Source organism: Ailuropoda melanoleuca, chromosome 16 (assembly GCF_002007445.2).
Source record: "Ailuropoda melanoleuca isolate Jingjing chromosome 16, ASM200744v2, whole genome shotgun sequence".
Classification (NCBI taxonomy): Eukaryota; Metazoa; Chordata; class Mammalia; order Carnivora; family Ursidae; genus Ailuropoda; species Ailuropoda melanoleuca.
The window spans coordinates 81,675,321-81,697,506 of NC_048233.1; positions in this window are offsets into that span (position 1 = coordinate 81,675,321).

The window sequence follows — 22,186 nt, forward strand, 5'->3', positions numbered from 1 at the left end:
TTCTGGGGTCCTGGGATCGAGCCCCACATTGGGCTTCCTGCTTAGTGGGAAGTATGCTTCTCCCTCCCTCTCCCCTCCCCTGCATTCACGTTCTCTCTCTCTCTCTCTAATAAATAAAATCTTAATAAAATAAAATAAAATCTCACAAAGAATACCCTAGGCCTAGATCACTTTAGTCGTAAATGCAACCACATATTCAAGAAAGATTACTACTGATACTACATAACCTCTTTCAGGAAATCGAAGAGGAAAGAATACTTTACCCCTCCATCAGTGAGGCCAACATTGCCCTGATCCCAAAACCAAACAAAGACACTGCGAGAAGGGAAAATTAGACGCCTATCCCTCATAAACCTCAACACAAAAATTCTTAACAAAATTATGGTAAATTAAATCCAACAAGTTCTATAAAGAGGATAATACATCTTAACTAAATAGGGTTTATCCCAAGAATGCAAAGGAGGTCTAACACTTGAAAGTCAACTAATGTAGTTTGCCATATTAATGCAGGAGGAAAACCATGTGATTAATAGATGCAGAAAGTGCATTTGATAATGCTAAGTTGTGATAAAAGCTCTAAGCAAATTAGAATTTTTTTGGTCTCATATTCAACTTTGCTTCTCCTACCAAGCTGAAGGTATGGCCAATAATATGACTTAAATAAATATCAAAAAATAGTGAGGGGGCGCCTGGGTGGCACGGCGGTTAAGCGTCTGCCTTCGGCTCAGGGCGTGATCCCGGCGTTATGGGATCGAGCCCCCACATTGGGCTCTTCCGCTATGAGCCTGCTTCTTCCTCTCCCACTCCCCCTGCTTGTGTTCCCTCTCTCGCTGGCTGTCTCTATCTCTGTCGCATAAATAAAAATAAAAAATGTCAAATAAATAAATAAATCTTAAAAAAAATAAAAAAATAAATGAGTGAATGAATTATAGCATGCAAATTAGACTCTTAAAAGGAATTTCCTCGGTTTGATAAACAACATCTACAAAAAAAAAAAATCTTTCAGCAAATATCATGGTGAATGTCTTCCTAACAGGTCCAATGCAAAGATGTCCACTGTCATTACTTCTTTTTTTTTTTTTTTTTTAAGATTTTATTTTATTTATTTGACAGAGACAGCCAGAGAGAGAGGGAACACAAGCAGGGGGAGTGGGAGAGGAAGAAGCAGGATCCCAGCGGGGGAGCCTGATGCGGGGCTCGATCCCAAAACGCCGGGATCATGCCCTGAGCCGAAGGCAGACCCTTAACTGCTGTGCCACCCAGGCGCCCCCACTGTCATTACTTCTGAACATTTTACTGGAGGTTCTAGCCAGTGCAATAGGATGAAAAAGGCAGGAGAGAGAAAGGATTACAGCTATATTCAGAGATGCTTTGTGGAAAATCTGGTAGTGTCTACCAGGATTAATAAGTGAGTTTAGCATGGTTGTAGGATACAAAATTAATATACAAAATCACATGTATTTCTTTTTTTTTAAGTTTAGCATTTTAATTGGAAACCGTTCATATGGCGCATTCAGTGGAAGCTCAGATAAGCAAAGTGCAATAAACAGAATGAAATATCACACAGAAGTCTGTATAAATCAACATGAAAAGATATCCTAGATATTTGGAAAGGAAAAAGCATATTACAAAATAAGAAGTACAGTGAGTCTATTGTCAAACATTTTTTCTAAACTATGTAGTATTTTGCAAATATTTTTTGTAATATAAAAACAACAAAATGATGTTTTAAAACATTTACTGAATCAGTCACATGTATTTCTATATACTTACCTTGCACAATCAGAAATCAATATTAAGAGACTTTGCAATTTATGACAATATCAGGAATTAACAAAATCTTAGGAATAAATTTGACAAGAGATGTGAAAGATCTTACATTAAAACAAAACATTTCTGAGAGCAGTTAATGGAGACCTAAATGGGACATACATATTGTTCATGGGTTGGAAACAATTTTCTTAAGATGTCAATTTCCTCCAATTTGATCTACAGATTTAATGCAATGCGATCTCAAAGCGCAAATAGGATTTTTTTTTTTTTGGCAGAAGTTTATGAAAAATGTGGTTACAGTGGTAAGAATGGTATGGTATTAGTGTAAGGATAGACAAATCAGTGGAACTATAGAGTCCAGAAACAGAACTACATACGTATAATCACTTGGTTTTTGACAAAGGTGGAAAGGCAATTCAGTGTGGGAAGGATAATCTTTTCAACAAATTGTCTTGGAGCAACTGGATATGTTTAAAAAAAAATCTGCAGTCCTTCCTCACACCATATATCAGATTTAATTCATGATAGACCATAGGCCTAAATGTACAACCCCCAGAAGAAAACGGGACAAAATCTTAGTGTCTGTATTTGGTACCAATTTCTTACACTTGATGTAACAAGTATGAACTGTAAAAGAAAAAGTCTATGTTGGATTGGTATGAAGGTAAAAGTCAACCAAAATTAAAAACCTTTTCCTCTTTAAAAGTCACTATTATTCAGCATCTTCTCCCCTGCTCTCCCCATGATTGGGACAATGCAAATAACCTATCCTATCATATTCCCGGGAATAGTACTAGAAATGATCTTCACCACGTGGTCAGAGTGAGGGTGAATGAAACACGTTCATGTAGACTCTTGCTTCAGTAGGACCTGCCCAGCCAACCTTACCCCTCACCCTTGTCTACCTAGTACTCTTCCTCTTGTTGGGCCCCAGCTAGTTGCCTGTCCCATAAGGTTTTCCCTGTCTCCCTCAGGTAGACCAAGGTACAGCTTCTTTCTGGTTCCATCTGGGCTTCTTCACAGCCCAGGCCTCAGTCTCTACGCTGCAAAGATCCATGTGCCACTGACACCCCCCTGCAGCTTGGTCTGCTGAGCAATGGTGACTCGGCTTGGGCAAGAGCCCTGGCAGCTTCTGCTGCTTCTGGGCTTCCATGATGCAAACATTCCTCCAGAAGGTTTAGGAAAGAAGGAAGAGCAGGCATGAGAAGGGAAGTGGGCCATGACCTGTATTACGGAGGTTTGCAATCTCTACCCAGATCTTAAGTTTTTTCTTGTCTGAGCCCCTTGGAGCTTAATTCTCAGGTTTGCTTGGATGTCTACAGAGCTGGATAGCAGCACCCAGAACCGTAGAAAGCTGAGTTACTCTAGACCTGAGGTTTTTGTATTCCTCAATGAGAAACGCAACCTCAGTTGCCCCCAACCAAGTAGCCAATAACTTACATGTTCAACCCTAGCCAAATCCCCACTCCTGCCCAATTCTTTTGAACATTCTCAACCAAGGAAATCTGCCTTGCATGCTGGAAAGAGGAAGTGAACTCATTTTCTTGAAATGGGGAACGTTAAAAATAGTCACACCTTCCTTTGGTACTTGCCCTAATTGCAATTTATTAAGCCTGAAAAAGTGGATGTGAAGGCCAATGCTTTCATTAAGAGTTAGGTCTCTAAATTCATGGACCTTTAATATTTGCCCACAGATAACACATATGTGTGTGCATGCACACACACACACACGCCTGCCTACATTACTTCGCTCTTTAAATATTCTCCATTCCTCTGCTATTAAGGTATAGGAAAGTTGATCATATCAGATTAATTTCAGGATAACCTCTCTGGGATTACATGTCAGGGAAGAGGAGTCAGTGACCCATGAGCACTTTGACGTTTCTTTTTCTTTTTTTTAAAGATTTTATTTATTTATTTAACAGAGATAGAGACAGCCAGCGAGAGAGAGAACACAAGCAGAGGGAGTGGGAGAGGAAGAAGCAGGCTCCCAGTGGAGGAGCCTGATGTGGGGCTCGATCCCATAACACTGGGATCACACCCTGAGCTGAAGGCAGACGCCCAACGACTGCGCCACCCAGGCGCCCCCCCCCCTTTTTAAAAGATTTTATTTCACTTTGACGTTTCTTTGGATGTCTGTTGTTCCTGCCAGCTCTGCCTCTGGCCTAAAGGCATCTGTGGGGATGGGGAATCCGGGCCCAGAATCACAGCAGGGGAACTTGAAGAGTGTATTTGTGTCTCTGAATTGCAACTTGAGAATAGCAGAGGCAGGGGCCCTCTGAGGGGCTCCTATCACACGTGCCCCTGAGATCCCTGGGATCCTGTAACGAAACAAGCATTGGATCACCTGTGAGGGCGCCTATAGCTGCTCGAGCTCAGAAGCCTTGTGAGGGGCTGGGGCAGCATCAGGGGCAGAAGGGTGCAGTCAGCCCTGCAGGAACGTCAGGGAAACAGACGCCAGCTTAGAAGGCTCTCGCCCCAGGGACCTTGTCATGATGTTATTTGCATGTTTGTGATGCCACTGGACTAAAGTGGTTGACAGCAGGCACTGTGTCCGAGGGAGAGAGGTTTGAGGCGACGCAGGGAATTACAAGGTCAGGCAGTGATGGTAGCTTCATCTGGTCAGCATTTCATCAGAGATCCCTTCAGGGCTAAAAAGGACCCAACTTCATAGCCACTTGGGCAGTCCTGGCTTGATCTAGGTGCCTACCATCGTCCCTGGATGGACAACTTGTGGGTCCCCAACCCTCTCCCTCTTACCCCAGTACCCCTGATTATTTCAGCCACCAGGCCACCTTCTTCCACCCACAGCACCCAGCCCTCAGCTCTGTAGGAGACCCCAGCTGGGAAGAGCCTTGCCAAGAAAGCAGTTACAGTGTTTTTATTGAGAGGAGCCAAGAAAAGGTGGCAGGCAAGTGGGTCCAGGTGAAGATGGTGGCTCTTGAGGGAGCACTAGGACAGCCCTACGAGCTCCGGTGGGAAGCGCATTCTCTGTGGAACTGCTGTACCTTCACCAGGTGTGTCTCGTGTTTTGCTGCAATAGTTCAAGAAGAGTGACTCAGGCAGAGAACACAAAGCGGGAATAACTCATCCAGTAAACTCACTCTGTTGGGGCCAAGGATATGGGGTTTTGTCATCCATCCCACCTAACTCTTCCGGGGAATAGTGTAGGAGTATGGATAATAAAGCCCCTACTCTATGTGAGGGACAGTGCAAGGCGCTTGGCCTTCGCTCTGTTCTTCAATCACATCTGCTGTCCAAGTTGGGGCTGGTTTTATTTTCATCTTCCTCTTACGCTTATGGAAAGTGAGACTGAAAACGTTCGTCACTTGTCCAAGGTCGTACAGTGTGTGCAAAACCCTGGGCAAGTTGTAGGTTTCAGTGGGGGCACAAAGGTGAGGTTGGCCATCCTACCTCCTGTGTTCTATCCCCCTCAACCTACCTGGGTAAATCAAGGCATGCTTTGGGGAGCTTACTTGAATGGAAGCTTGAAGGATGCATTGGAGGGTGTTAGATAGGTGAGGTGGGGAGCAGAATGTGTGTGTACAGGGGTTCTGACCTGCACAGCGGATTGGGTGAAGGATGTAGGAGTGGTTCCCTACCCCCCCCCACAGCCTCTGTGGACCTTATCTGTAGGGTGGGTGTAAGAATAGACCTCTTACAGTGAGAATTAAATGAAATCCCATCACCATGCTTTCTATAGAGCTCAGCATCAAGGAATTTGCTCATTCAGTGTTTATGGATCTGTAATCTGAGGAGTGGGGGCTCCTGCTTTCTGGGTTTGGGGCACTTTCAGGTCTCAGTAGGGCCATCCACATGCAATCAATAATTGTCACTTGTTGGCTGCTCAGCCTCTGGACCCTTCCTATTTGATAGGAATCTGAACACAGGTGGGTGACAAGCCCCACCCCACCCTCCCCTTTTGGAAGCTGAGGGGTGACAGAGTAATGTTTCCCACTCTCTGGCGTAGTGCTTAGTTAGACATGAGGCAGGTGGCCCAGGTTTGCCAACGGCATGCTCTCATCCAAGACTTTCAATTCTCAGGCAATGACAAGAACATTCCAGAGCAATCATGATTATTCATGGCAGCCATGCAGTGCCCATGAAATCCAGTGGGATGGCCGTGAGCATTTGATGGTGCCATCACCAGGGGCACACCCTAAGAAGACCATCCCATGGCTGGATCCCGACTCTGCACAGCCTCACTTGTTCTGGCATGTAGTAAATCTAGTCCTCCCCCTTCTTTGTGATTTCCCTCTTTTTCTTCCTTTCTTTCTTTCTTTCTTTCTTTCTTTCTTTCTTTCTTTCTTTCTTTCTTTCTTTTTCTTTTCTTTCTTTCTTCCTTCCTTCCTTCCTTTCTTTTTCTTTTCTTTTCTTTTCTTTTCTTTTCTTTTTTTTTCTTTTCTTTTCTTTCCTTCTTTCCTAACAGCTTTTGGGGAATACAGATCACACACCACACAATTCACCCATTTTTTAAAAAGTAAGCTCTATGCCCAATGTGGGGCTTGAACTCATGATCCTGAGATCAAGAGTCGCATGTTCTACTTACTGAGCCAGCCAGGTGGCCCACAATTCACCCATTTCAATTGTGCAATTCAGTGACTTTTAGTGCATTCAAAATGCTGTGCAACCATCACCTATCTCTGGTTTCAGAACATTTTTATTGCCCCCAAAAGAAACCTCATACCCGTATCAGTCTCCCCACAAGCTCTGGAAACCACTAATTTGCTTTCTGTCTCTATGATGTCTCCTATCCAGATATTTCATATAAACGGAATCATACACTATATGGTCTCTTGTGTCCAACTTCTTTCACTTGGCGTGTTTTCCAGACTCATCCATGTCATAGCATGTATCAGTATTTCATTTTTTTATTGAGGTATAATTGACATTTAACATTATATTAGTTTCGGCAGACAATATAATGATTCTGTATTTGTACGTATCGCAAAATGACCACCACAATCTAGTTAACATGTCACCATACACAGTTACAAAACTTATTTTCTTGTGGTGAGAACTTTTTTTTTTTTTTTTTTTTTTTTTTAAAAATTTTTTTTTTTTTNTTTATTTATTTATTCAACAGAGATAGAGACAGAGACAGCCAGCGAGAGAGGGAACACAAGCAGGGGGAGTGGGAGAGGAAGAAGCAGGCTCATAGCAGAAGAGCCTGACGTGGGTCAATCCCATAACGCCGGGATCACGCCCTGAGCCGAAGGCAGACGCTTAACCGCTGTGCCACCCAGGCGCCCCTTGTGGTGAGAACTTTTAAGATCTACTCTCTTAGCAATTTTCAAATATGTAATACAGTATTATTAGCCAGTTAGCATGCTGTACATTACTTCCCCATGACATATTTATTTTATAACTGAAAGTTAGTACCTTTGGACACCCTTCACCTTTTCCTTCAATCTCCTTCCCTTGCCTCTACCAATCTGTTCTCTGTCCTATGAACATGTTTTTTGTTGTTGTTGTTGTTGTTTGTTTGTTTGTTTTTTAGATTCACAGGTAAGTGAAATCATATAGTATTTGTCTTTTTCTGTCTGACTTATGACTTATTTCACTTAGCATAATGCCTTCAAGATCCATCCATGTTGGGGCACCTGGGTGGCTCAGTTAATTAAGCATTTGCCTTCGGCTCAGGTCGTGATCCCAGGGTCCTGGGACTGACCCCACATCAGACACCCTGCTCAGTGGAGAGCCTGCTTCTCCCTCTGCTGCTCCCCCTGTTTGTGCTCTCTCTCGCTCTGTCAAATAAATAAATAAAATCTTAAAAAAAAAAGATACATCTATGTTGTTGCAGACGGCAAGATTTCATTCTTTTTTATTCCATCTATATACGTGAAATAGATAGATAGAGACCTCTCACAATTTCTTGATCCATTCATCCATTGACGGACCCTTAGGTGGTTCTAGATCCTGACTACTGTAAATAATGCTGTGAATGCTGCAGTGAACACAAGGGTGTAGATAGCTTTTCAAGTCAGCGTTTTCATTTTCCTTGAACAAATACCCAGAAGTGGGATCGCTGTGTCACATGGTGACTCTTCCTGTAAGTTTCTGAAGAACTTCCATACCGTTTCCCACAGGAGCTGCACCAATTTACATTCCCACCAACAGTGCACAAGGGTCCCCTTTTCTCTATATCCTCGCCAACACCTGTTGTTTCTTATCTTTTTGATAGTAGCCATCCTCATAGGTGTGAGGTGATAAATCATTGTGGTTTTGCTGTGCATTGCCCTGATGATGAGTGGTGTTGAGCATATTTTCATCCTGTTGGCCATCTGGATGCCTTCCTCAGGAAAAAAAATGTCTATTCAGGTCTTCTGCCCATTTTTTTTAAAAAAGATTTTATTTATTTGACATAGACACAGCGAGAGAGGGAACACAAGCAGGGAGAGTGGTAGAGGAAGAAGCAGGCTCCCAGTGGAGCAGGGAGCCTGATGCAGGGCTCGATCCCAGGACTCTGGGATACCACCCTAAGCCGAAGGCAGACACTTAACGACTGAGCCACCCAGGCACCCCTCTTTTGCCCGTTTTTTAATTAAATTATTTTGTTTTTTGTCATTGAGTTGTAGGAGTTCTCTATGTATCCTAGATATGAAATCTCCTATCAGATATGTGATTTGCAAATATTTTCTCCCATTCAGCAGGTTGCCTTTCATTTTGTTAATGATTTCCTTTGCTAGGCAGAAGTTTTTAGTTTGATGTGGTCCCACCTGCGTATTTTTGCTTTTGTTGTCTTTATTTTTGGAGTCAGATCCAAAAACTCATTGCCAAGACTGTTGATTCAGGGCCGCCATAACAACGTACTATTACCCGGGTGCCTTGAACAACAGAAATGTCTTGTCCCCTCATTCTGGGGGCCAGAAGTCTGAAATCAGACCTAACAGTACTGACTCTAGAACTGGGAGAAAATAAAGGAGATTGCATAGTAAAGTAAATGGAGTAGCACATCAGCAAAAGTGCCTATGAGCAAAGGTATACGGGTGTTCTACTATACATATTACTGCATCATTTCTGTAACTTTGTGGGGGGTTTTCTGTTTTTTTCTTCCAAGATTTTATTTAAATTCAAGATAGTTAACATATAATGTAGTATTTGTTTCAGGAGTAGAATTTAGAGATTCATCACTTCCATGTAACAGTGCTCATCATGAGTGCCCTCCTTAATGCCCATCCCCCATTTAGCCCATCCCCCACCACCACCCCTCCAGCAACCCTCAGTTTGTTCTTTATAGTTCAGAGTCTCTTATGGTTTGTCTCCCTCTCTGTGTTTATCTTAATTAATTTTTCCTTCTCTGCCTTGTGTTCATCGTTTTGTTTCTTAAATTCCACATGAGTGAAATCATATGGCGTTTTTCTCCAATTGACTTATTTTACTTGACTTATTTCTGTAACTTTGACTTATTGACTTATTTCTGTAACTTTGAAATTATTTCCAGCTACAAGTAAAAAACGGTATTCCCGAGGCAAAGATGGATTGTGCTGAACAGAGCTTCTTCATTCATGTCCCTGATGCTGAGTGATGTTGAGCATCTTTTCACGTGTCTGTTGGCCATCTGGATGTCTTCTGCCTATTTTTGAATTGGATTATTTGATTTTTATGGTGTCCAAGAGAATATTCTCAACAATGAGTTTTCCTTCTTTTTTGTCTCTACTACAGTTTTTTTTTTTTTAGAGTAGTTTCAGGTTCACGGTGTAATTGAGAAAAAGTGCAGAGAGTTCCCACATATCTCCTACTCACACACGCAGCCTCCCCCATTATCAACGTCCCCCACTAGATGGTACATTAGTTACAGAGGATGAACCTCTGTGGACACATCCTTATCACCTAAAGTCCATAGTTTACATTAGGGCTTGTTCTTGGTGTTTTACGTCTATATGCCTTTTGTGAAATCCATGTGATGTGCACCCCTTCTTATAGTATCGGATAGTTTCACTGCCCTTACAATCATCTGAGCTCTATCTATTGGTCCCCTCCTCTCCCAAAATCCCTGACAACCAACGCTTTTTTTTAAATGCAATTTTATTTTATTTTTAAATTTAAATTCAATTAATTAACATATAATGTGTTATTTGTTTCAGGGGTGCAGGTCTGTGACTTATCAGTCTTATATATTACCCAGTGCTCATTACAACAATACCCTCCCCAGTGTCCATCACCCAGTTACCCCATCCTTCCATCACCCTCCCCTCCAGCAACCCTCAGTTTGTTTCTTATGATTGAGAGTTTCTTATGGTTTGTCTCCCTCTCTGGTTTCATCTTGTTTCATTTTCTTCTCTCTTCCCCTATGATCCTCTGCCTTGTTTCTTAAATTCCACATATGAGTGAAATCATATGATAATTGACTTTCTCTGATTGACTTATTTCCCTTAGCATAATACCCTCTAGTTCCATCCATGTTGTTGCAAATGGCAAGATTTCTTTTTTTGATGTCTGAATAATATTCCATGGCATGTATACCACATCTTCTTTATCATTCATCTGTCGATGGACATCGGGGCTCATTCCAAAGTTTGGCTATTGTGGACAGTGCTGTTATGAACATTGGGGTGCATGTGCCCCTTCAGATCACTACATTTGTATCTTTGGGGTAATGACCCAGTATTGTAATTGCTGGGTCACAGGGTAGCTCTATTTTCAACTTTTTGAGGAAACTCCATACTGTTTTCCAAAGTGGCTACACAGTTTGCATTCCCACCAACAGTGTGAGAGGGTTCCCCTTTCTCCACATCCTCGCCAACATCTGTTATTTCCCGATTTGTTAATTTTATCCATTCTGACTGGTGTGAGGTGGTATCTCATTGTGGTTTTGATTTGTATTTACCTGATGCTGAGTGATATTGAGCACCTTTTCATGTGTCTGTTGGCCATCTGTATGTCTTCTTTGGAGAAATGTCTGTTCATGTCTTCTGCCCATTTCTTGATTGGATTATTTTTCTTTGGGTGTTGAGTTCGATAAGTTCTTTATAGATTTTGGACACTAGCCCTTTATCTGATATATCAGTTGCAAATATCTTCTCCCATTCTGTTGGTTGTCTTTTGGTTTTGCAGACTATTTCCTTTGCTGTGTAGAAGCTTTTTATCTCAATCCAGATCCAAAAGCTCCTTTTTGCCTTTGTTTCCCTTGCCTTTGGAGATGTATCTAGCAAGAAGTTTCTATGGCCAAAGTCAAAGAGGTTGCTGCCTGTGTTCTCCACTAGGATTTTGATGGTTTCCTGTCTCATATTGAGGTCTTTCATCCATTCCGAGTCTATTTTTGTGTATGGTATAAGGAAATGGACCAGTTTCATCCTTCTGCATGTGGCTGTCCAATTTTCTCAACACCATTTTTTGAAGAGATTCTCTTTTTCCAATTGGCTATCCTTTCATGCTTTGTTGAAGATTAGTTGACCATAGAGTTGGGTCTAAAATGAGTCTCTTGCAGACAACATATCGATGGATCTTGCTTTTTTTTTTTTAATCCAATCTGATACCCTGTGTCTTTCGATTGGGCCATTTAGCCCATTTACATTCAGAGTAACTATTGACAGATACAAATTTAGTGCCACTGTATTGCTTGTAAAGTGACTGTTACTGTATATTATCTCTGTTCATTTCTCGTCTATGTTACTTTTGGGCTCTCTCTTTGCTTAGAGGAACCCTTTTAATATTTCTTGTAGGGCTGGTTTGCTGATCACAAATTCTTTTAGTTGCTGTTTTTCCTGGAAGCTTTTTATCACTCCATCTATTTTGAATGGCATCCTAGCTGGATAAAGTATTCGGGGCTGCATATTTTTCTTCTTTAGCACCTTGAATATATCTTTCTAGTTATTTTTGGCCTTCGAGGTCTCCATGGATAGGTCTTCTGGCAATCTAATGTTTTACCCTGGTAGGTTACAGACCTCTTGTCCTGAGCTGCTTTCAGGACTTTCTCTTTGTCTCTGAGATTTGCAAGTTTCACTATTACATTCGGGGAGTTGACCTAGTTTTATTGATTTTGAGAGGGGTATTTGGCTGCCTTCTTTGGAGAAATGTCTGTTCATGTCTTCTGCCCATTTTTTGATTGGGTTATTCGTTCTTTGGGTGTTGAGTTTGATAAGTTCTTTATAAATTTTGGATACTAGCCCTTTATCTGATATGTCATTTGCAAATATCTTCTCTTATTGTGTTGGTTGTCTTTTGGTTTTGTCAACAACCAATGCTCTTTTTAATGTCCTCGTTATTTTGACTTTTCCAGAATGCTTGCCACAGAATGTAGAGCTCCAGTAGAGCCCCAAGTCCCTTCGAGTTGCTGAACCACTCAATGGGAGAAGCCTGGGCTCCTGAATGACTGGATGTGGTCAGGATGTATCATGGACAGGCCACTGGAGCACCCTGCTCCAGGTCAATGTAACAATTTTTTTTAAATATCCAGGAAGGAGGGGCATGTTATCTATGATATTGTCTAGAAAAACTAGCTCATGGTGATCAAAGCAGTTGATTTTTTCATTTTGTTGAAATACTTTATTTCATTTTGTTGTCATTTTTAAATCCTCCACAAACAGGGCCATTCATTGCCCATACTCCGTGGGAACACTCCCTGCCCCCCACCAGCCCTACACCAGCCCCCTCAACTTCCAGCACATTAAGGAGCATCTCCCCTGTCCTGGCCAACTCCATTGCACTGAGATATACTAATAATAAGCTATTATTTTTTAATCCACTGAAATAATGAAAAATAAAGATATAGATATAGAAAGAAAATTAAAGATATATGTGTATGTTGAAGGTAAAGGGAGAAGATCAGAGTCTCCGGAATGACTTCTGCAACCAAATGGAATAGATTTGCCACTTGGCCCTATCTCTGAGCAGTGTATTTTCCAAAAATGCACAGTCCTACAACTGAATAATGGTTCTCCAAGTATTACTTTTTATTGCATTTTTAACATATAGGCATATGCAGTGTGCGGCAATTCTTAAATCCTGTTTTCCTCTCTCCAGTTTCTCTCACCTCTTGGGTCTCTACTCAAAGGGTTTCTTTCTCACTGAGAAGAGTAGAGTTTTTAGGTTCTTCCAAGTCTCAATGTCTGACTCAATGGAAGACAACTGGTGTTACATATTTGTTTCTTTTGTTTGTTTGTTTTTAATTATGACATATGGTATTTATTTTTTCATGGTAATTTTTTATTGTGTTATATTAGTCACCATACAGTATATCCTTAGTTTTTGATGTAATGTTCCATGATTCATTATTTGCATATAACACCCAGCGTACCATGCAATATGTGCTGTTTCGGTCTTATATGTTGCAACATCACATGTCATATAGCCTTTGAAAAATTCCACTGTACATTTGTGAGAGAATGAGAGTAATCTGAGAGTAATTAAAAGATCTTAATGTTATTATTAAAATCTTTTTCCCTCCCAGGACCCCTGGAAGAGTTGGAGTCCCCTCAGCAGTCCCTGGAGGCACTGCAGTATGTAAACGTGTCTGCATATATAGTAAAATTTCTCCTCTGCATATCAGAAAGATGAAGGCCAGAGAGGACTCTAACTTTCAAAGGTTAAACACATGTAGGGGTTACCAGAAAAAAAACCAAAAATTATTGCATTAACATTATTATTATTACCTCAGCAAGTGAATAGAGAAAACCTCATAGTTACATGAATAAAGTTATTTGATAAAATCTGGTAATAACTCTTAGTAAAAATTCTAGGTAAAGAAAGAATAGAATAAAACCATTTAGAACAAAAAAAATCCATTTTCAAAGTCAACAGCAAACATCACTTCAAAATAATGAGTGTGAAAGATACTTCCATGAAAATCAGGGAAACAAAAATGCCTGATCTATTCATTGTTAATTAACATTTATTGTAAGTCCTATGTGTCACCTTAAAATAAGAAGATGAAATGATCATAAATATTTCCAAAGAGATAAAATACTTTCATTTGCAGACAGTGCAATTCTTTCACCAGGAGACATGAGACATGCTCAACAAATACCACTGGAAGTACTAAAATAATACGATGAGATACTTCGTAGGTGGCCGGATACTTGCTCCATCGATACAAATACAACAGTTTATATGCTGTATGGGAGAGCCAGTGAGAATTGTACATGAGTAAAGATACCCCATTTGCAAAAGTAACAAAATCATAAAATACCTAAGAACAAATCTAATAAGTGAGATAGATAGATACATACCATGTCTCTCTTTTTTTTTTAAAAGATTTTATTTATTTATTCGACAGAGATAGACACAGCCAGCGAGAGAGGGAACACAAGCAGGGGGAGTGGGAGAGGAAGAAGCAGGCTCATAGCGGAAGAGCCTGATGTGGGGCTCGATCCCATAACGCCGGGATCACGCCCTGAGCTGAAGGCTCACGCTTACCCACTGTGCCACCCAGGCGCCCCCATACCATGTCTCTGGACAGTAGTATACAGATGCCAAGCTTTCAAAAACTGATATATAAATGTAATGGACTTTAAGGCTGGATCCCCTTGGAACAATAGTAAGAACTAGACAAAATATTTTAATACTCATATGGAAGAATTCACGTCCGAAAATGGCCAAGTAGATTAAAAAGAACACTGAATGGTGACTTGCTCTATCTGATACTGAAACTTACTGAAAAAGAATTCACCTCGATCGAGACTAGCGTTGGCACAGAAATAGACAACCATAATGTGGAACATAATGGAGAACTCATAAATGGATGCACATAACCCAACATCACTTAAAGAATAAGCTCTCTTTTGCCAATGATTTGAATGTCACCATTATTTCTGATCTGGAGAATTTGGGGACATCCTCTTATAAGCTATTGGTTCTCTATTTTTAAGCTGTTTTAGTGAATGCAGTTCCATTAGTGGTTTTTATACTAGATAAGGCTGCTTTTATTTCATGCATTCTACTTTTTGCAAAATGCCATGGCATTTTTTAGTTCCATATTTTTCTTGGGGAACTTTGTGTCATTTCATCAAATATGAAAACCAAATTAGGGGCGCCTGGGTGGCACAGCGGTTGGGCGTCTGCCTTCGGCTCGGGGCGTGATCCCGGCGTTACGGGATCGAGCCCCACGTCAGGCTCCTCTGCTATGAGCCTGCTTCTTCCTCTCCCACTTCCCCCCTTGTGTTCCGTCTCTCGCTGGCTGTCTCTATCTCTGTCAAGTAAATAAATAAAATCTTTAAAAAAAAAAAACAACCAAATTAGGTAGAATGTCAACCCACTGATTTACAGTTTGATCACTGTACAAACAAAATGGACCCATGTGTATAGGGAAGTGAATCTGTAACATAAATAACTGCATTCAGTAGTTAAAGAAACTATCTTTTGGGCAGACATTGCTAATAAGCATCTGGAAGAAAGAAAACATGACTTCTACATCTAATGATATTTTGAAAATGGAAACTGGCTTTAAAATTAAAATGTAAGAACTTAGGAACTTCAGCTAAATCCTTGGAGTGGAAGCCACATTGCTTCTGGATGAGGAGTGAACAGAAGGTAAAAAAATGAACAGTCACTCTCCAGGGTCTTGTGATAGTTTTTCCATACATTGATCAACAGAGCAGAACAGTTGTGTTGTTTCCTGGGTTATTGTTCCCTAGAATTATTAAGAACAATTCCTGTTTACATAATATCCAAGAGAATGGTCTGGCCAGACACTGGGGGAGTAATTCCGCCAGAAATGCTCATCTCCTAGACACCTCACCCTCTCTCCCTCCCCTCTTCAGAGCTGGACTGTAAGGTTATCTCATCAGTGAATCCTTTCCTGTCCACCCTACTTAAAATCAGCAACCCCTTTAGTTTTTCTCCATGGACTTTAATCTTATTCCATGGCACTTACTGCTTTCTAATATAGCAACTATTTTGCCTCCATATTTTACTTATCCTTCTCTCCCCTTGATAAAATATAAGCTTAATCACAGCACAGATTATTGCTTATTTTCTTCACTGAAATTTCCCCAGTGCCAGAAACTGTCTTGACATGAAACTGAAGGGAAGGAAAATTTTTTCCTCTATCCTTCAAGGTCTTTTAGCTGATAATTAAATTTACTTAAGAGAGCTTAACAAGAGTAAAAACACAAAGTTTTATAATATATGCATAATAAACAGCACCTAATATTAAATTGAGACCTAAAGAGAAGACCAAGACAGACAGTTTTTATACTTTTTAGACAAAAAGACAATAAATCACTGAGGAATTGACAGGACAAAGAAAACTTAACTTTGGGGGCTATAATTAGTAAGGAATTCTAATTGATCTGGGGTAGTAAATTAGTAAAAAGTAACAAGGATTGTTTATATGGCCTTTATGGTTTGGCATTTTCTGTCTCTTGTGATAAGGAAACCTACCTCCTGATAGAGGAAGGGTAACTTATATGAGGAGATTTATTTCCTGCTTTCATAGGCAACAGAAGATGGTCTGAGTGTCCTTATAAACTGATTGCTTCTTAAATCAATTTTATTGAACATCATCCACAAGCCAAAGCGGCACATTTGGGGGCAGTCTGCCCTTGGTCTCTACGAAAGGCAAGTTCAACAAGAGGTTTCTGGGTGAATGACCCTGATGTAAGAATCAGTCAGTGGAAGGACTCAGTCAAGTGGTGATCAATGAGAGAAACAGGTGCCAGGCAAATTCAGCTCTGAGAAGGATGAGAAAGTCGCAATGGAATTGAAGAAAAGACCACTCCAGACAACAGTACAAAAAAGAACCACCAGCAAAGAAATGGAGTCTCCAGCATAATCTGACTTGCATTGCATCATTTACTTACTGTCTTGGGTTAAGGAGATTACTGTGAAATGTGGGGGTGGGGTGGCAATCAAACACTGAGGCTGGAGGCATGTAAATGATTCCCCTCAATGGAGCAGCAAGCCCTCTTTCTGAAGGGACCTAACAATCCCACTGCACCCGAGGCTCTAAGCAATATCACTCCAAGAAGAACCTGTGTCCCACTGGGGATGGAGATTCTCCGGGGCTTATGATAGAAGAATTATGGAATTTCACTTAAAAGGCAACATGAGTGGAGATGTGATATGTGAGGGTGTCAAAGGGATGAAACAGATGCTTATTAACCCTGTTTATTAGTTGGCACATAAATGAGCATACTGATGGGAACACAGACAAGCAAGTGTTTTCCTCAGGTTTAGGGTTATGGGCAAGAAGAGTAGGGCAGATACGGATGCTCGGCTTTCCCGGAATAGATGCGATTTCTAGAGAGGACCACAAGATGTCTCCCTTCCAGTGGCAATGACTTAAGCTCCCCATCCTTGTTCTGGATAACTGCATCCAGTTTGATCACCTGGGCAACTCCTGTTGATCCTTCAAGACTCAATCTATCATCTGACACCTTGTTTAGGAACCTGGGATCCACCTTCCTGCAAACATTAGTAAAGTCACTCTCTCTCTCCAACTCCCTCTCCTTGCTGAATCCTGTGTTTACTAGAGAATGTGACAGGTGGAGGAGGATGCAGACACAATTTTGGTATCAAAGCCCTCAAGATGAAGCAACGGGAGGTTAAATGAGGAGAGTTATGGTTACTTTCACAGTGATTACTCTAAGCCTTAAGGGTCCATGGGAGATGCTCCAAGGCTGTGCTTGGAGAAATTGAATGGACCAAAGAAAACACCTAAAACATCACCACATTTGAACCTCAGCAAAACATTTGTCAAACATTCTCTCTCATTCCATGTGTGTTTGCACAGCTGACAGGGAAAATGTTTTTTTTTAAAGGCCCTGTCAGCCCTCCATTTCAAAAAAATCACCTAGTGCTGGTTTAAACCTCATTTATGTTACTAAAGTGGATCTAATTTTCACAAGCTCCTCTCCGTTTGTCTCTTTCTTTCTTTATTTTTATTATGTTCAATTAGCCCACATATAGTATATCATTACTTTTTGATGTATGTTCAATGATTCATTAGTTGCGTGTAACAGCCAGTGCTCATCACCACACGTGCCCTCATTAATACCCATCACCCTATTACCCCATCTCCCAATTCCCCTCCCTTCTGTAACCCTCAGTTGGTTTCCCTGAGTCCAGAGTCTTTCATGGTTTGTTTCCCTCTATGATTTCTTCCTATTCAGTTTTCCCTCCCTTCCCTATGTTCTTCTGCTCTAATCCTTGTGTTCCACATATGAGTGAAACCATATGATAATTTTCTTTCTCTGCTTGACTTATTTCACTTAGTATAATCCCCTCCAGTTCCACCCATGTTGATGCAAATGATGGGTATTCAACCTTTCTGATGGCTGAGTAATATTCCATTATATATATGAACCACATCTTCTTTATCCATTCATCTGTTGAAGAGCATCTTGACTCCTTCCACAGTTTGGTTATTGTGGACATAGTTGCTATGAACATAGGGGGTGCACGTGCCCCTTCTTTTCACTACATCTGTGTCTTTGGGGTAAATACCCAGTAGTGCAGTTACTGGGTCCTAGGGTAGCTCTATTTTTAATGTCTTGAGGAATCTCCATACTGTTGTCAAGAGTGGCTGTACCAGCTTGCATTCCCACCAACAGTATAAGAAGGTTCCCCTGTCTCCACATCCTCGCCAAGACTTGTTGCTTCCTGTCTTGTTAATTTTTGCCTTTCTAGCTGGTATAAGGTGGTATCTCATTGTGGTTTTGATTTGTATTTCCCTGATGGGTGGTGATGTTGAACATTTTTTCATGTGTCTGTTAGCCACTTATATGTCTTCTTGGGAGAAGTGTCTGTTCATGTCTTCTGCCCATCTCTTGACTGGATTATTTGTTTTTTGGGGTATTGAGTTTGAGAAGTTCTTTGTAGATCTTGGATGCCAGCCCTTATCTGTAGTGTCATTTGCAAATATCTTCTCCCATTTTAATTAATTTAAAAAATCTTTAAAATATATGAGGTTGCATTTAGAGGACAATCCCAAAAATTCAGGACAATCTGCCCATATCAGAATCTAGTTTTATCACATTGACAAAGTCCTTTTCTACCACGAAGGGTAACATTGCAAGTTGCAGGGATTAAGGTGTGGGTATCTTTTGGAGAGTTTTAAAAGTTTACTACATTCACTCCCTCCCCAACATCCCAAATTTCACTGAGTGAAATTGTCCCCTCTGCTCCCACAGTCTCACTTCTGAGCTTCCACTCCTTGCCATCCCCGCGGGCAACATCACACTCAGTGGGAGTCCCTCCCACTCAGTCTCATCCTGCCTGGCTTGGGTCAATGTCTCCTATGTGGTTTCCTGGGCTCTGTGATACCTTTCCTGCAACATATCCTCCTCATCCATGCCAAAGTGACCCTCCCACTAAACCGTAAATCTTATCTCACTCCTAGCACCATGAATTACTAAATGTTATGTGCGTCCATACTTCTGAGTAAGAAGACTTTTTGAATATTAAACCCAACTCTCGAATTATAATCGGCAATTGATACTACCTCTCAACTGAGAAATAGAAAGTAACAGCTATCTACTATTATCAATTGTTAGCAATACCTTTATAACAAATGTGTATTTTTAACACATCAGGAAATATGTACATTCAAATTGGTCCCCTTTTGTGAAATACATTTCATATTCATCTTATACACTTATGCTCAGTGGACTCAAGGATTATGGAGCTCTTGAAAACTCTGAGATGCCCAGACTGCAGACACACTGTTGGGGGGGATCAATGCCCACCATTTGCACTGCACAGGAAGACATGCATGGCTCCATCCCTGGGTACCCCTTACCCTCTATCCCTGATAACCCAGGACACTATGCTCAGTCATAAGTGTCTACATACCATTCACTTACGTATCGTGCTGAGTCACACCATTTTACCAGGGCAGGTGGGGTTCTCTTTGCCTCTATATCCTCTCTGAATAGGACAGACTACAACCTCACCTGTAAGTTCCATTTCACGTTTCCTCCTCTGTGAAACTCTCTCTGAGTTACACACCCTAAAACAAATCTTTATACACAGACACACATTTCACACTCAACAACACACACACAGATACACAGTTTTACAATCACACACAGACAAACCCAGAAACACACAATATCACACTCTCACACATACACACACACATCCGTCCATTAACATTTTGCCTTTCTGTGATAGAATATTCGTATCACACCCAGAGTTGTTTTGGGTAAATTAATATAATAAAACAAGAGATTTTATCAATCACTATTGTTTTTTTTAATTCAATGAGCCAATATATCATACATCATTAATTTCAGATGTAGAGTTCAGTAATTCATCAGTTGCAAATAACACTCAGTGGTCATCACATTACATACCCTCCTTAGTGTCCATCACCCAACTACCCCATTACCCCACCTACCTCCCCTGCAGCAACCCTCAGTTTTTTTCCTGTGCTTAAGAATCTCTCATGGTTTGTCTCCCTCTCTGATGATTTCTGACTCAGTTTTCCCTCCCTTCCCCTATGATCTTCTGCACTGTTTCTTATGTTCCACATATGAGTGAAAACATATGATAATTGTATTTCTCTAATTGACTTATATCTCTCACTATTGTGGTTTCTAAAATACTAAGCACTTACATTCATTGAGCACTCTTAAGGGCTAGTCATCATCCTGGTAGATTAACATGTTCTGTCTCATCTACTACCTACTAGTAGTCAGGAAAGTAAAAGATTATTACCACCCTGAATGTGGAGATGAAGAATGTCTTCCTCAAGTGTTCCTCAACTCTGGCTCTGTGTTGGAATCAACTGCAAAGATTTCAAAAGCAACTGATGCCCAGACTGCTCCCTTCCCTGCCAGGACCAATATATAGACCCATGAAGTCGTCATTTCTTCATCTCCATCTCCTTTAGGTTCCAGTGGTCCAGTGACTGGGGAGGCAGATGCCATCTATTGTTGGGGGGAGGAGGACAAGAATCTTCATGATAGAGAACCTCCAACATCATCATGCTAGTCGCCTTGAGACCTTTTGGTTTTTATTTAAGTTTTATTATTATTTAAGTAACCTCTATACAGAACACGGTCCTCGAATTTGTGACCCTGGGATCAAGAGTCCCATTCCCTCCCACTCAGCTGGCCAGCCCCCTCATGCCTTGAGGCCTTTTCTTAGCTACTTCTGTAAACCCTCAAGCCTGGTTTTGTCAGGGGTATTCATGAGGTTCACCGCTGTAAAACTAATAAACTCAGGGTCTCATATGGGACCATTTTCCTTCATGAGCTGCGCTAGAGAGTGTGAGGGAACATAAAGCGGGACTGTAAAAGTAGGGGCTGGGAGGAGAGAAGTTTATAGAGTGATTGGTTACTGGCTGAAGAGAATCTGTTTGAGATGACTTCTGGAAATGGGCAACCACAACAACACTGTGAATATACTAATTATAGTGGAATCATGTCAAATGACAGGACATAAGAGAAGTGAAAAAGAATCAATATCTCCCTGAGAATGAGATTCTAACACAGAATTGAAAGGCCAGAAGACATTTGACCAAGAACAAAGCCTTACGAGCTGTGCATTCTCTTTGAAGGAAGACTTTGGGAGGACATGATGACTGAGTTGGGTTTTGAAGGGCAAAGAGGATGTGGATGACAGAATGGAGCAACCAAGGCCCTCTGTGAACAAAAACAAGATGAGCTCTGTGCACCAAATGACACAGATGCCCACACTCCTGCCTGCATCTGTCTGCACTGGGGCTCCACTCGCTGGTCACTTAGTGGGAGGCTACCTAGCACTACTGATCTTTTGCCACAGGGCGAATGATTTTAGTGATTTCTCTAGCCTGAGTTTCTCAAACAAGACTTTATTGATATTTGAGGTTGAAAAAAGTCGTTTTTGAGTAGATGTCTTAATCATTCCAGGTTGTTTAAGAACAGCCCTAGTCTCTACCCACTTATTGCTAATAGCACACCACTTACTGCTAATAGACAGTGACAAGTGCCTACAGGTATAGGTGGAAGGAGTCAGTCAGGTTCAGTAGAAAATCACTATTCTCACAGTGCAATTACTTTATATCAGTTTTCCCATATACTCCTTGTAATACCCTTGAGAACCAGAGGTTGACAACTGTGTATGCCTACAGGTAGCAGACAAAGTTGGGCAATAGTGGAGGGAAAATGACTAACTAAATATAGAAGATAATGGTGCAGATATCTAATGATCGGTAAGAAACTGTCACATGTCTATGGAGATTAAATACCTAAATGCAAATTTTGTGGCACTGCTACATTGAATAAAGTTCACAATTTTGGTGAATAAGCCAATGAGAATTCACTGGAGGCAAAACCTGATCCTGGCGTGGCTTCCAAGTCTGTCTTGTGCCTAAGTCATCAGATTGATCTGGGAGAGATTGGATTAAAGTTACTTTGGCTCAAGGTAATGGTTACTTCTGCCAGCCGTCTCCCTATTGCGACACTAAAGTCCTCATCCAGGAACATAAACAAAGTGATGTTAACACCACAATGACAGGGTGTGACTGTTTTTTGTGTGGTGTTTGATC